Source organism: Cupressus sempervirens, chromosome 4, assembly GCF_028749045.1.
Source record: "Cupressus sempervirens isolate cs-2001-9-10 chromosome 4, ASM2874904v1, whole genome shotgun sequence".
Lineage (NCBI taxonomy): Eukaryota > Viridiplantae > Streptophyta > Pinopsida > Cupressales > Cupressaceae > Cupressus > Cupressus sempervirens.
Window position 1 is genome coordinate 119,773,601 of NC_143121.1, and position 13,132 is coordinate 119,786,732.

Sequence of the window (13,132 nt, forward strand, 5' to 3'; positions counted from 1 at the left end):
GAGGTAAGACATGTTCCAAAGCTAAGTAGGAATATAATTTTAGAAGGGCAACTCGGTGATGAGGGTTATGTAGTTACTTTTAATGATAAAAATTGGAAGGTTTCAAAAGGTTCCCTTGTAGTATCAAAAGGTGTGAAAGTAGGCACCTTATATCTTTTTACAGGTCATATTATTCCTTCTACTTTAATTGTTTCAAAGAAAAATGAATGTTTAGGAACAATTGTTGTAGTTGAGCAAGGAGAACATATAGTTGTTGTAGATTTTGATACAACACTATGACACAATAGACTTAGGCACATGAGTGAGAAAGGTATGAAAGTACTTCATTCAAAGAGATTTTTGAGTCAAATGGATTCTTAGATATTTGAGAGAAACATCCAATAAGTGTTTGCACCTTGGGGGCTCTACTACTGATTTATAGGGCTATGTTGACTCAGATTGGGAGGGGATATTGATACCTGGTAGAGTACTATAGGTTATGTCTCTACTGTTGGTGGGGTAGCTGTGAGTTGGGTTTCTAGATTACAAAGGTTAATGCTTTATCCACTACAAAGGTTGAGTATGTAGCTACTATAGAGGCAACCAAGGAGATGATATGGCTTTAGTTCTTCTTGGAAGAATTGGGACACCCTCATAAGGATAATTATTTGTTTATAAATAATCAAAGTGCCATTCATCTTGCAAAGAATTCTACTCTACATTCAAATATCAAACACATACAATTGCAGTACCATTACATTTGGTAAGTTTTGGAGGATGGATAGTTAAAGCTGGAGAAGATACATACAAATGACAATCTAGCAGATATGTTGATAAAGGTAGTAATAAGGGACAAGTTGAACTCCTCTTTAGCTTTAGTTGGTCTTCTAGACTGAACATGAGTAAAAGAATAGCAGAGTCCAGGGTGGTTTGATCCAATGGGAGCCTCATTGAGTAGCAGCATAGCTACAGGATCAGTCTCCAAGTGGGAGATTGTTGTTTAGTGTGGAGCCTGATCAGTCTCCAAGTGGGAGATTGTTAGATTGTGGTGACTGATCAAGAAAGTATTGTACATACTTCATAAATTTTTTGGGCCCTATTTTATTGGGATTTTGGGCCGACTATTAATTATGACCCTAAAGTGGTAAAAATACTTGTGTAAAAGAGCTTAGGGTTAGGAATTGTTTCATAGTTGCGATGCAAAATTGGTTCTTACAAAAGTATTGAGCTATAAGGGATTACAAATTGTAATCAAGTTATAATCACTAGATCATAATAATATTGGACTTTATATTTGGTGGATGTAGTCCAAGGATTGGGTGAACCATGTTAAATCTTGGTGTCATGTGTTCTTTTCTGTGTGATCTATTATTTTTGGTTATTAGTTATATTTGCATATAATTTTTATTTTTGTCTATGGTTTAATCCCAATAGCTTCCTATATGGGGGAGTATCTATGATGGATAGAGTCATCTAGGACTCTTGTTGGATGTTTTTTTAATAGTGTCTATGGATGCTTGAGCAGGTCAAAGACAATTGTTATAGAGAATAATGGTTGTTGAAACCTTTGACATTGATGTCAATGGGGGAGAAGTACAACATGAAAAATAGTTTGGTAGAAGAAAAATAGTTGGGCAGAAGCACAACATGGAAGAATGATTGATGAAGAGGATTTGAAAAGAAAGGTTAAAAGTCTTTTGTTGTTGGTATTCTTGGAACTATCTATTTTTCATCTATGTTTCCATCAATGCCAAAGGAGGAGATTGTTGGAAGCATGAATACTAATGATATTCCTATGGGGGAGTATTGTAGAAATATGATTATATCATTAGCATATGATATGTTACATTCATGACTGTGTTTTTCATTGATGTCAACATAGAAATTTTCTATGGTATTTGACAAAGGAACAATAGAAAGATCAAGTTGGTGTGGATAGATAATTGATCATTTTCACTAAGTGAGTTTAAAGGGAGATCCTACTAAGTGTCTAGTATATGTAGCTAACCTTGAAATCATAAGATATTAATTCTAGAGGAAGTTATGCAAGTTTCATTGAAGACTGTTTTGAGATAGAGTTTATAGAAGCATGTTCTGGTAAACTTATTATATCTCTTAGCAGAGTTGTTATTCTATGAAGAAGACATTCTAGAGATGACATAGCTAAGATCACTTGTCATAATATTGCATGTATGGAAAGTTGTTCAAGTTATAAGGTGGAAGATTAATGTTATTACTAAGTGTAAAATGTTCTTAATGAGGCCCTATAATAATTAATTAAGAAGGTGTAATAGTTGACTCGGAGAATTGTTTTATGGATTGGGTATAAAGGAAGGATATTTTCCTTTGTTATGTATGATGGATAAAATGACTGAAAGAAACACAAAGAGAAAAATGCAAACATAACCAGAGCAGAGCAAATGTGAAGGAAACTTTGTTGTCAAGGTTTTCTTGTGTGATCCAAAGTTTGATACTTGGATATGAGGTTCGTGACCTAGTCTACAAGGTTTGATAGTGATTGGTCTAGTTGACAGGATAGAGGAAAGAATTTGAAGTATAGTACATATAATTATTCCACAAGAAATAGTTGAGAGATCAATTGGACAACAAATTTGGTGATCTTGCCCCAAAAGTTGTTTGGAAAGTGGGTCCTTATTTCTTCTACAAATCCTAATAGAGTTGGTACAACTCCTCATAGGGTTGGAATCTTCTAACAAGGATTCAAAGTCTCCTAATAGTGACTCATATTTACTAAATATTGTAATAGACTCCTAATAGGGTCCATCCTCTAATAAGGAATTTTTATATTAGTAGATCATCTTGTGGGCATCATTCCCATCATGGTTTTCCCTCTAATCAAGGGTTTCCCTAGTTAACATATCTAGTGTAATTGTGCATTTCCATCTTTGTATGGATTTTTTTTTCTTTGGTTGAATGGTTAAGATTATTTAGGGTGGGTGGACTATTGTTTCTAATAGAACTAGCTACTAGAATACTCAACTACACTTCTACAACTTCATCTCCATCACTTCCTTCATAATACTCTATTAAATCTAAAAATTTAAATACTAGTGAAATAATCAATTTAGTAGGAAACTCCACTTCATAGGAATTTACTAAATCATGTCTTTTCACTATTTTGCATAGTTGAAACTTCTTCACCTAGAGCTTATTATACGTGCCCATTAGAAACTACTCTATTCTCAAATCAACCATGACTTCATCTCCAATTTGAAATATGGTATACCTCCTTTTCACATCTTCCTTAGCATTATACTATGTATTGATCTTTACAATATGCTTCCTCATCTCCTCATGAATGTTCTTCAAATGTTTAGCAAATTCTTTAGCTTCGGGACTCTTATCTCTTCTTTATCTAGCTATCACAATTCAAAAGCATTTATGGGACTATACTCCCATATACAATCTCAAATTTTGATTTAGAAGTACTCCTATTAAGATAATTATTATATGAAAATTCTACCTATGGTAAAATCATATCTCATCCTTTTGCCTTGTCTCCAACCAAACACCTTAGCAAATTTTCCAAACTACGATTCACAACTTGTAATGCCCCACCCGGAGATCCTTGGCAACAAGGATGAAATACAAGCCAAGAATTTTTTTTTTACAAGTATGAATGCACAAGACAACATCATACATGGATCACAATGATCACAATGGAAGACTTAAACATAATCCTGGCAACCAATGAATCTCCAAATGTAACTTCCAAATAGACACACCCAAACAAAGCCAACAAAAACAATGCACATGATGAAGGCACAAGAAACAACCACTCATCAACAAAACACCAAGCTGGGGTAAAATGCAAAAACTTAAAATTCGGCTAAGTCTGAAATTCTGAAGCCCTGAAATTTCCTAGAATCCATAACTTATCTCCGAGAGGTCTGAAACCTATCTCAAAAGATTCATCACATATATTAAAATATATCTTAAGTATAAGAAATTAAATATACATCAACTTATACTTAAACGATATATTTTAAACCCCAAGAGACTAAAACAAAAACACAAAAACTACATTCAAGAGAAACCAACAGAATGAAAAAAGCAACAACATAGGGTCGAAGAATGCCCAAAAGGGTATCCAAAACAACTCTCACAAAAATTGGATCACAAAGAGAAGTGCCCGCTGATGGCATGCGTAGGCTTTTCACAAAAATTGTGCAACACTTCTTACTAAGGGAGGGTGACACTTCTCCTTAAGGCATGCGACACTCTTCCAGTGTCGTACAACATTTCTCAAGAAGGCATGTCACACTTTTCAGCATCATACAACATTTTCCAAGAAGGCGTGTGACACTCATCCAGTGTCGTACGCCATTTCTCAAGAAGGCATGCGATACTTTATAGTGTTGTATGACATAGTTTGCATGGGCGTGTGATACTTTTTAAAGTGTCGCACCATGTTGAACAATTGTCTCCCATAGAAAACAAAGACACTACCAAAACTCAGAAAGGCGAAGAATAGACCAAAGAACCTCCACACCAGGGAGTACCAGATCCACAAAGGCTCGAGGAATGATCACTCGAGTGAAAGAACAACACAGAATGAAGAAAATCAAAGAGAACAAAGGCAACATCACAATGAACTGAAAAAACAAACTAAGTATGCAGTTCCTCCCAACCGTCAATAGCATCATAAGACCATCGTGGGTCCTAGCCATCCCCCGCGTATAACATCCCAAGCCACTAACCAAATCATCAATACTATCATAATAGGGACATCACTACTAAAACATGCAATAGTATAAGCATAAAGAAATCTAACATGCTAGTAGAAAAGCATAAGATAATCCTACAGTAGATAACATCACCTATCACATGCTAACCAACAATAAGCAATAGATATCCTAATACAACAATTCACAACATCTAATCATATGCTAAACATCATAATAAGGGAATGCATCAAATAAAATAACATCATCCAAACATGATATATAAGCATCCCAATGAAAGCATAAATCACAAGAAAGCATATTCTGGAACCTGAAGTACCAAGTGAAGACATCTAGCAACAGTGGCACTAGGACAAAAGATCATCTCTGTACACTGATCCCTAGCAGTGGTGAAGGTAGCTACGCCTCCCAACCACGTGGCACCCATAGGTCCACACTTATCATGCTGGTGGAGATAATGATCAACCAAAAACACACAAAAGAACATCCATGGCTAACACTCATGCCAGACAGTATGATGGCTGCAACCAAGAACCTAAGACAATGCAAGGAGTACAGGTCTTGGTCAGACACTCAAAAAGTTACTAAGTAGGGGCTGACATCATGGAGAGTCGCTTAGCATCAAAAAGCCCAAGCTTGGATCGTGTGTCCTCAAACTTAAATGGGTGCTCACACATTGTGTCCTCGAACTTAATCGGGTGCTCACACAATTTACTTATCTTAAGTTTTATTAACAATCACACATTTTATTTAGTTATCACTTGCTTAAAACTTCTTCTCCTCCATCAACCTCTGGCGCCATGAACGTCGAGCTGTGAGATAGAAGCCCCCTCCAGATGCAACCCTACCCTACCCATGCTCATCCTACAACAAGTGCTCATGGGCATGCATACTCCCATCCCAACCCCAATGATCATAACTTCCGGCAAATCCATGGAAGATCTGTCCTCGCAAGTCACCCAACAAATGTACGTGCACGTACTCGTGTGTGGTGCACCACCATCACGAAGATCATAACACAAGGAAAGGAATGAGAACACAATGCAAATAAAACACCCAACCGAAAGCAACTCAAGAGGATGGATTCTACACGAATCCCAAAGCCAATAAAACCATACATCATAAAATCACTCAACCGACCTCAATCCAAAAGTATGGATTCTACATGAATTGCAATGATGCAACAAGACCAAACATCATGAACTCACTCAACCAGCCTCAATTCAAGAGTATGGATTCTACACGAATCCAAGCGTTCATGAAACAAAAGCAAGGTCCAATAGAAACCATAACAACAGGTAACAAATCACTCAACCGAACACAAAGTCGAGAGTATGGGTATGACACGCATCCCAATGCAACATAAAAGTGCAAAAGTGGTCTGACTGATATCCAAATAGATCATCCAACTCCATGATCCACATTGTGCCAAGAAAACTCGAGAAAATAGGGTGACACGCAAAACAAGGTAAAAACTCCAAATTTTATAAAAATTTCAAAATTAAAACCCATTTGACCTTTGGGTTCAAAAACCCCAAAAATCCTAAAAAAAATGAAATCGGACATCGTATGCAAAAATGGCCAGCATAACAGCGTAAAATCCCAAACCCTCCTCCCAAAAATAGGGAAATGTTCATACCCGCCCAACTGGGGAGAACTAACATACAGAAATGGAGGGGAACAGTAGTTCTCAGCCTCCAAACAAATAGCTACCAAAAACAGAAGTACAAATAGAGCCGAAACAATAAAATGGGAAAGCCCTACCTCACAACCAAAAGGGAAAAATAAAAAACTGAACCAGAAAATAAAACACCCGCAAAAGTGGCTGAAAATTGCGACAATCCAAGGTTTCCCCAAGCTGGATCCAATGAGCCCAACCTCGCAACGATCTCACGCCCGTACCTCCCACAATGAACAAAGCAATAAATCCTCATGAAGATGATTTTGGGTTTTACTCTCCAACTTTACAATTTGAAAGTGAGAAGTGAGGAATTAAATTCATCTTTGGATACTTATTCACTTTTCGGGTGAATAATCGATTAGGGCAATTAACCAGCCAATCTAGTTAAACTTCGAATCGACCCAAACAAAAACAAGCTATTCCTATAATTAGGAATTCATCTATGGCAAAGCTGCCAAAAATTAAAATAAATCAATTAAAAAGCTCGAAAACCTAAAAACACAGAAATCACCTTAACAACTTTCGCGACAATGCGAACCTCTAAATGCACAGACACGCTTACTGGTCTAATCACATAATGCAATGAGTTCGGATTTAATAATCATCGAAAGGTTTAATTTAAACATTTAATTAAGGATACATCAACCATATAAGGATGACATTTTTAAAATATGAATGGCTAAATCACTAACTCCATGTGCCACTACCAGGGATATAAATCTTGGACACTAAACAACATGATCAAGTGCAATTGCATATAATAACATAGCCGAAGCAATAATGTGTTAAATCACCTAATTTAACCATTTATTTAATTATATTAAAATAATCTATTTACATCACTCACATTCACATAAAGTATAACAACGCAGGAATGAAGTAAATAACCATAGCATGAAATCCATCACATAACATAATCAAAGGTATGTCCAAATACCAGATAACTAGATATCATCGTAAAACACACTGTCATCTCAAAAAAGCATCATCATGCAATATGATTAACTGAACAACATAGTAGTCTAAAATCTATGATACTAGAATCAAGATGTAACATCTGACCCTCAAGTCCTCTCAAATATAAACATAACATGAGTAACAAATATCTCTCTAATCAGAAATGTAACAAGGTAAATGTCCGCAGCACATAACCAAATAATCCAACTCTAATTACTTAAGCATTAAATAATGATTGTTTACTCTGCATTAAAAAAGAATTTAAAACATATAAACAATCATAGTCATAAACATGACTAACCATTGCTACAGGAACCTAGTCTAGCGTAGCATGGTAAAAAGAACATAGTGCAATCTTTGCACACATCTCAAGGTAATCACGGAACAACCTCATAGTACCACATCGATCTTGGTAACCAATGGCACAAACCTCAGTGAACCAAAAATCACATCATAATCTCATAGATCAATCAAAAGCATAATCAAAGCAACTGATATAGAAACATAAATCAAAACACCTCGACAGTGTAGACCACTCAGGGTCACAATCATGATCCCATCACAAAAAAAGATCAACAAGGTTGCATCCATTAGGATGACTAAAAAAAGTCAAATGGGAGAGGCACTACACAACTTCTATTTGTCCATTAGTGTATGGATGATATGATGAACTGATTATTAACTTTTACTTCAATTTCTTCCACAATGTACACCAAAAATGCCCAAAAGAATTGGTATCTCAATCTAAAATTATACTCTTTGGCAGACCATGTAGTCTCACCACTTCTTTGAAATACAACTCTACCACATGAACAACATCACTACTCTTCTTGCAAGGAATGAAATGTTCCATATTTGAAAACCTCTCAACCACAAAAAAAAAATTATGCCCAATGTGTCCTTAGTAATCCAAGACCAAAGTCCATGCTGACATCCTATCATGGCCTCTCTGGTACAGATAATGGCTAATATAACCCTATATTTTTCTTCACTCCTTTCGCCTTCTAGCATACTCTATAACTCTATACAAACTTCTTCACAAGTTGCTACAATTGTGATTAGTAATAATTCTCAATAACCAAAGCAATGATTTTATCTCTACCAAAGTGTCCAACCAATACTCCACTATGGTTCTGCTTGATGGGATTCTCTCTTATTGAACTTCTTGGAATGCCCAACTGACTTCCTTTGAAAAACATACCATCTTGGATTATGAAATTGAACCATTTTGTCCTATCCAAACTAATAGGTTTTGCACAAGCCTTCCACACTTTAACAAAATTACGATCCTTTGGATACAAATTATTGAGTTCCTTGAACACAACCACCTCAATCTATCATTTTGTCAGCAAAAGTTGTCTTCTACTAAGAGAATCTACATATCCATTAAACTTCCTATACCTGTGCTTCAAAAAAATGTGTAACTCTGCAAAAATGCAACCCACTTCAAATGCCTTTGATTTAATTTTCCTTGAGTATTGAAATATTCAAAGCTTAATGATCAGTATACAAAAAAAATTCCTTAGGAAGAAGATAGTATATCCACTGCTTCAATGCTTGAACTATAGCATAAAATTCATGATCATAAAAAAATAATTTTATTTTTGCATTATTCAATTTTCCACTAAAATAAGCAACAAGTCTACCTTCTTGGCTCAAAATAGCTCCCATTGCAATGCAACTATCATCACAATCTAATTGAAAGACCTTGTCAAAATCTAAAAGTGCTAAAATAGGTTTCTCTATAACTTTCTATTTCAACAAATTGAAACTTTTATCTACTCCTATAGTCCAATTAAATTACTTCCTATCCCCTCTCATTGTTTCAGTTCAAGGTCCACAAATAATGCTAAAACCTCTTACGAACTTTTTATAAAAACTAGTTGGTCCATGAAAATATCTTATCTCTATAGCACTCTTTGGAGTAGGCCATTCAAGGATAGCCTTCACTTTCTCTAGGTCCATTTTCAAACCTTCTGTTGAGACTAAAAATCCTAGGTACACCAATTCCTTCTTCACAAAACTACACTTCATCAATTTTATCAGAAACTTTTCTCCCCCAAACTTATCAAACACCTTTTGGATATGTATCAAATTCTCCTCTAATGTCTTACTAATAATCAAAATATCATCTTGGTAAATAGTGAAAAAATTATCAAGAAACTCCTTGAGTACCTCATATATGAGCCTCATGAAAGTGCACAGTGCACTAGTTAGCCCAAAAGGTATGAGTAACCACTCATATATTCCTTCCCTTGTCTTGAAAGAAGTCTTTCATGCATCACCTTCTCTGATATGAATCTAATGGTATCCACTCTTTAGATCTATCTTTGTGAAATACTTAGCCCCACTCAAATAGTCCATAACATCATCCATCATTGGCAATGACAATCTATACTTGATTGTGATCTTGTTAATAGCACAAGAATCTATGCACATACTCCATTCTACATTCTTCATTGGTGCTAATATTGTTGATACAACACATGGACTTAGAATCTTTGGAATTAATCCCTTTTCCAACAATAGATGGACTTGTCTATTCAGCTCTTCATTTTCTATTGGTGTCATTCTATGTAGTATCTTTTTTGGAAAACTAGCTCTTGGAATCAAATCCATCTGGTGTTTGATCATCCTCATTGGGGGTAATCCATCAATTATATTATCTGACATAATATCAAAAAAATCTCCCAATGTATCTACAACTTTTGTAGGTACCTCCTCTACTTCTACTTTACTATCTTTTAGAATTATAGAAAAACACATATCCTCATACTTCATAACTTGAAAAAACTCTTTTCCATTAACAAAACATATTCTGGCAGTAGTACATACCTTTTCCTTTTTCTCCTTTAATCACTTCAACTTATGCTTCACTCCATCCTTGGTGAGAGTGTAGGTATTTTCTCACCCATCATGTAAAACATGCCTACCAAATTGCCACGGCCTACCCAACAACATATGACATGTCTCCATAGCTATAATATCACAAAGTACCTCATCCTAGTAGCTTGTAGTCTTGAACTTCACTAAGAATTTCTCATTGACCATGACCTTGTCATCATCTTTCACCCAAGCATTATGGTATGGATACGAGTGTTATTGCCTCTTTAGCTTCAATTGTGTCACCATTATTTCTAACACTAGATTGTCAGTACTTCCACCATCAATGATCACATCACAACACTTATCTTCACATTTGCACCTAGTGTAAAAAAACTCCTCCTTTGATCAAGTTCATTCTCACCACTCAACATGACTCTTCTATTGACTAGGAATCCTCCTCTTTTAGCATCTTTAGAACATGATGATCTAGGATCTTCGTCAACATATGCAACTATAGCCTAAACTTATGTTCTCTGATCTATCCTTCATTGGCACTTGGAACATTCAAATTCTATATGCCCTTCTTCTCCAAATTCATAACATTTTTCACCAAAGCCTCCTCTTAAAGATCCTCGTCGTTTGCCTCTTCCACTTTGATCTCTATTGTTCTAATCATGGAAATGATTTGAATTATTTCCCCTATGATTCTGAGTGCTATTTCCTATATCATTTTTTTTCTTCTGATCATCATTTTGGCCTCCATAACATTTTCTATCAAATCATCCACCGCAACCTCTTCCACTACTCTTGTTGTCAAACCTTTTGCTCAGTTTCTCCTCAAATCTTAGGGAAAACTAGTATGCCTCCTAAATATTGGTCACTCAAACAAGACTCATCTCATCTTGAATGCTTCACCTTAACCCATTAACATAATAGGAAACTTTCTCCTTATCATTTTCTACATGGCCAATTCTAATGAGAGCTTGGTAGAAATATTTTGTATACTCTTGAATAGATTCTCCTGCTTGCTTCAACCTTTGCATTTTCTTCAATAGATCAAGCTCATAATCCATAGGAATTAACTGTCACTTTATTTTAGCTACCATCCAATCCCATCTTTTGATTTTCTCCTTTTCTCCTTTATTTCAATCTAACTCGATCTCCTAACACTACATCTTTTCATGATCAGGTATAGTTTTGCCTTCGCAAACTTCACCCTATTTGGATCTACAATATCTTCATATTCAAAGAACTCTTCTAGTTCAATGATCCAGTTGATTAATTCCTCTAGGTTGAAATTTCCCAAAATTGTGGGAACATCAAACTTAGGCCTTTTTCTAATACTGGAAATGGTCCTAAAAGGCTTCACCTCCTCTAGGTTAAGAACTTCCTCTTCTATGTCTGGGTCCACATTTCCTTATTATTCTCTTTCATCCTTTCTTTCATCATCTCCTACAAAAAGATTCATTCCTTTTCACATCTATTATTGCATTTCTTGAATTTTCCTCTCAATGGTTCTAAAATCCTCAGCTATAACACCTTTGACTCTTCCACCATGCTCTCTTCATGGAGGTAGTTTTGTGCTTCCACTAAAATGTTAGTGTAAACTGGCTCACAATCAGCAATATTTCTACATGCTCAATGTAAAGCACAATGATCTATCTATAAGCTTAGCCCAAACCATGGTCCTAGTATGAACTAACTCATAATCGACAATCTATCCACACAGTCAGGAACTCTAGCTCTGTTACCACTTCATGAAGGGTGCTCCCCTTAATACCATTAGCTCATAACAGAAAAAAGGAAACAACAACAAATTTGAGAACAAAACATGGAATTCTTATTATTGCTACAAATGCAGAATTACAAAATTTAGATTTTAAAAATTCTTACCTACATGGGCACCTTCATTATAGTAATCTACAAGACAAATCTACGAACTATCACCCAAAGCTATTCTAGACAATGTTTGGGCATTTCTTAAATAGGAAAATTTATGCCACCTAGGAAGGTTCTTGACATTCAAACTTAATAACTAGGGCTGAAAGAACCAAAAAATACATATAAAGTTGTCCAACTACATTTTTGACATTTATTTTGGACATTTTCATCATCCCAACTTTGGAAGACTGTAACTCTAGAATCATTACTCTGATTGGCTATTATAATGACATTTTAGAAACCCTAGCTCTTGATCTATAGGCTTGGAACCATGCAAGCACCCATCTATCAAGTTTCTAGACCTCATCAGGGAACTCTAAGACCCCCAACAATAAGTCTAAAGTTGATTTACCAAAATTGTAAATGAAAAATCTTCAATAAATCCATGAATATGCATGATATTGCACTAAGCCTCAACTAGTAGGATGATATATCCAAGATGAATATCCACATCTGAAATTAGCACATTCTGAGCTCATATGTAAAACTTATTAAAAGTAGTACGTTCCCAAAAATATTAACCCCCCTATCTACTAGTCCTTATTAAAATAGAAAAGGTTCCAAATAAAAATATTTTTGGGTGATGCAAGATTTCTCTTACACTTAGGATTATCTTGCATTTGACACCCGAGGTAATTTGAGAAGTGACCCCATCAATTCTCAGGTATTTAGAAGAAAACCAAGAAGGTTAACCACCTCCTTTTTGAGCCATAAAAAATATTCTACTTGCCTCCCTTTCCATTTGACCAAGTATTCTTCATAAGTTCTGTTCGTTGTACTTTTTCCAACATGACTATCCAGTATATCCTTAATGTCCTTTGTATCCAAACTAGCTACTAGAATACTCCACTGTGCTTTTGTAACTTCATCTCCATCACCTCCTTCATAATACTCTGTTAAATATGAAATGTTGAATATTAGTGAAATATTCAATTCAAAAGGAAACTCCACTTCATAGGCATTTCCTTAATCATGCCTTTTCACTATTTTGCACGGTTCAAACTTCTTCATCTTCAACTTATTATATGTACCCACTACAAAA